Source organism: Bos taurus, chromosome 12 (genome assembly GCF_002263795.3).
Source record: "Bos taurus isolate L1 Dominette 01449 registration number 42190680 breed Hereford chromosome 12, ARS-UCD2.0, whole genome shotgun sequence".
NCBI lineage: Eukaryota > Metazoa > Chordata > Mammalia > Artiodactyla > Bovidae > Bos > Bos taurus.
The window spans coordinates 50,228,388-50,232,492 of record NC_037339.1 but is presented as its reverse complement, the minus strand read 5'-3'; the positions used below and the strand labels follow the sequence as shown (position 1 = coordinate 50,232,492).

Genomic DNA, 4,105 nt, shown 5'->3' with positions numbered 1-4,105 from the left:
TTACAGTCCAACTCTCACATCCATACGTGACCACAGGAAAAACCAAGCCTTGACCAAACGGATCTTTGTTGGCAAAGTAATGTCTCTGCTTTTCAATATGCTATCTAGGTTGGTCATAACTTTCCTTCCAAGGAGTAAGCGTCTTTTAATTTCACGGCTGCAGTCACCATCTGCAGTGATTTTGGAGCCCCCAAAAATAAAGTCTGACACTGTTTCCACTGTTTCCCCATCTATTTCCCATGAAGTGATGGGACCAGATGCCATGATCTTCGTCTTCTGAATGTTGAGCTTTAAGCCAACTTTTTCACTCTCCACTTTCACTTTCATCAAGAGGCTTTTTAGTTCCTCTTCACTTTCTGCCATAAGGGTTGTGTCATCTGCATATCTGAGGTTATTGCTATTTCTCCCAGAAATCTTGATTCCAGCTTGTGCCTCTTCCAGCCCAGCGTTTCTCATGATGTACTCTGCATATAAGTTAAATAAGCAGGGTGACAATATACAGCCTTGACGTACTCCTTTTCCTAATTGGAACCTGTCTGTTGTTCCATGTCCAGTTCTAACTGTTGCTTCCTGACCTGCATATAGGTTTCTCAAGAGGCAGGTCAGGTGGTCTGGCATTCCCATCTCTTTCAGAATTTTCCACCTTTACTTTTTTTGTAGATAGTTGAAATATTAGCACTATATTCATTAGTTGCTGAATATTTTATCATTGACAGGTATTAGATTTTGTCAAATGCTTTTCCAGTATTGATTGATATGACCTTATGATTTTGTTTCATTAGGTTGTTGATGTAGATGACATTGACTGATTTTCAAAAGTTGAACCAGCCTAGCATATCTAGAACAAATTCCATTTGGACATGGTGTACAATTTTATACATAGTTGGATTCAGACTGTTGTTTTTTAAGGATTTCTGTATCTATGTTTATGAGATCTATTGGCCTACATTTTCTTTCTGTCTTTGTTTTTGTTATCTATTTTATCTTGGTTGAGGTTTGATAGTTTTTTTTTTTTTAAGAAATTGGTCCCTTTATTTGAAGTTATTGAAGTTATGTGCATTAAGTTATTCACAATATTCCCTTATTATCTTTCTACTGACTGCAGAATCTGTAATAATATTCTGATATTTAGTGATTTATGTAATTTCTCTTTTTATTTTTGTCCTCCTAGTGTATTACCAATTTTATTGATATTTTGGGAACTAGCTTGCTATTTCATTGGTTTTATTTGTTGTTTTTCTGTTTCTAATTTTATTAATATCTTTCTCTGTTATTTCCTTCCTTCTACTTGTTTTAGGTTTTTTGCTCTTTGCGTTTGTTTCTTTTAGGTAGGAAGTTAGTACTAATTTAAGACCTCTCTTCATTTCTAATATAAGCATTTAATACCATAAATCTCCTTAGCATCACTTTAGAAACTATATGTTGCATTTTTGTTTTCATTAAATTCTATATGTATTTAAAATTTTGAGACTTCCTCTCTTATTCATAGCTTATTTAGAAGTATGTTGTTTAATTAAATTTTTGCTTAAGTTTGTTTTCTTACCTAGGATATGGTTTAGATGAAAAAAAAAAATATATATATATATATTCTGCTGTTTTTGAGTAGTTGTTGTTTAGTCGCTAAGTTCTGTCTGACTCTTTTGCAACCCCATGGACTATAGCCCACCAGCCTCCTCTGTCCATGGGATTTCCCAGGCAAGGATACTGGAGTGAGTTGCCACTTCCTTTCCATGTACGTTGATTAGGTTTAGTTGGTTGACTATGTTCAGATTTCCTATATCTTTGCCAATTATCTGTCTAGTGAGTCTGTCAGATTTTGGTTCAAGTATTTTGAGACTCTACTATTTGCTGAGTATACAGTTAGGATTGCTGTGTCTTTCTGGTGTATTGATACTTGTATCATTATGTCCTTCTCTGTCTCTAGGTCATTTTTTTTTTTTTTTGCTCTAAAATCTACTTTATCAAATGTTAATATAGCCACTCCTTTTAAATGTAATGTTTATATGATTCTGTATCTTTTACGTAACTTTCTTCATCCTTTTACTTTCAGTATACCTGTCATTGAATTTGAAGTAAGTTTCTTTTAAACAGCACTTGTTGGGTCATTTTGAAAAATCTACTCTGCCAATTGCTGTCTTTCAATTGGTGCATTTAGGCTATTTATATATAAGGTAATATTGATATGTTAGTGTTTGTCTGCTTTTTTTTAATGTTTTTTTTTTTTCCATTTCTTTCCTTCTTGTTTTTATTCTGTTTCTCTGTTTTGTTTTCTTGTAGATTACTTGACTATTTTTTAGGATAGCATCTTGGTTTACTTATAGTGTTTCCAAGTATATCTTTTTATGTCTGTTTATTGTGGTTCTTAGTGTATTTCTTTATATGGTTTTTATAGTGGTTGCTTTGAGTATTATGATATACAGAATGGTTTATCACAATCTGTTGGTATGGAAAGCAGAATGCTCCTCACGCTCCACCCTCCAAAGATATCCATGTTCAAATCCTTGAGACCTGGGAGTAAGTAAGGGATTTTGAAGATGTGATTAGGTTAAGGCTCTTGAGATGGCAAGAACATCATGCATTAACCAGTGGGTCCAATATAAAAACAAAAGTTCTTACTGAAGAAGGCAGAGAATTATATAAAGAGATGTGATAACAGAAGCAACTGGAGAGTCAGAGAGTTTTGAAGATGCAATGCTGCTTTCTTTAAAGATAGAAGAAGCCATCTCCCACAAGCCAAGGAATGCAGTTGTACCTTGGAAATTTTTTCTTTAGTGGCAGACTGTCTTGCTGTTTAGCATGCAGATTCCAGCCTGCTTTTAGGGGAGCTGTTGTTATAATCACAGCTTAATTTTCGGAGTTGTTGCACTGTTATTTCCATCAGCTTGACTTATCTTTTGCTGCAGGGGCTGGTACCTGCTGGTGCTTGCTGAAGGGATGGAGAGGGTTCCCCAGGCTGGGATGCCAGGTATATTCTAGCTGGGGGAGGGGTCTCAGGCCTCTGGGGTCAAGGGGGCATCCTGGACCATGCTACCTACTGTGCCTGGTTTCCTCTTTCAGCACCCCTGGGTGTCTGGCATCTTCCAGCACCCCTGGGTATCTTTCAGTACCCCTAGGTAGCTGGTCCCACTCCAGTACTTTTGCCTGGAAAATCCCATGGACGGAAGAGCCTGGTAGGCTGCAGTCCATGGGGTCGCTAGAGTCGGACACCACTGAGCGACTTCCCTTTCACTTTTCACTTCCATGCATTGGAGAAGGAAATGGCACCCCACTCCAGTGTTCTTGCCTGGAGAATCCCAGGGACGGGGGAGCCTGGTGGGCTGCCGTCTATGGGGTTGCCCAGAGTCAGACACGACTGAAGCCACTTAGCAGCAGCAGCAGCAGCAGGTAGCTGGTATCTTTCAGTGGGGAAGGGGAGTTTTATTTTTATTATTTTATTGTTTTTAAATTATGTATTTATTTGGCAGTGCTGGGTCTTAGTTGCAGCATGCAGAATCTTTGATCTTTGTTGTGGCATGCGGGTTCTTTAGTTGTGGCATGTGAACACTTACTTGTGGCTTGTGGGGTCTAGTTCCCTGACCAGGGATTGAACCTGGGCCTCTGCATTGGGAGTATGGAGTCTTATCCACTGGACCACCAGGGAAGTCCCAAAAAGGTGAGGTTTAGGCTCAGTGGAAAAGGAGAATGGCTTCTCAGGCCACTTATTGTTACTTGAGCTCCTGATGGATCTCTCTTGCCTATTCTTCTGGTTTTGCTTGATATTGTCAGAGGGACTCCCTTTGCTTCAGGGGGAGGAAGGAGACTACCTGGCTTTTGGTGCTGGATAAGAGGTCAAAGTTGCCTCTTTTGCTATCCTCCTTCATCCTCATCAAGAGACTCTTTAGTTCCTCTTGGCTTTCTGCCATTAGAGTGGTTTCATCTGCATATCTGAGGTTGTTGATATTTCTCCTGCCTATCTTGATTCCGGCTTGTAAGTCATCCAGCCTGGCATTTCTCATGAGGTGAAAGAGCTGGCTTAAGACTAAATATTAAAAAAACTAAGATCATGGCATCTGACCCCATTACTGCATGGCAAATAGAAGGGGAAAAGGTGGAAGTAGTGACAGAT

The 4,105-nt window shown here is 38.8% G+C and overlaps 1 non-coding gene across 1 annotated transcript; it reads right to left on the bottom strand.

Annotated features, from left to right (window-relative positions):
• Positions 1–3,568: 3,568 nt before the first annotated feature.
• TRNAG-CCC (transfer RNA glycine (anticodon CCC)) lies at positions 3,569–3,640 on the bottom strand. Its single transcript has one exon. It is a non-coding gene; the product is annotated as a tRNA-Gly (tRNA).
• Positions 3,641–4,105: the final 465 nt, after the last annotated feature.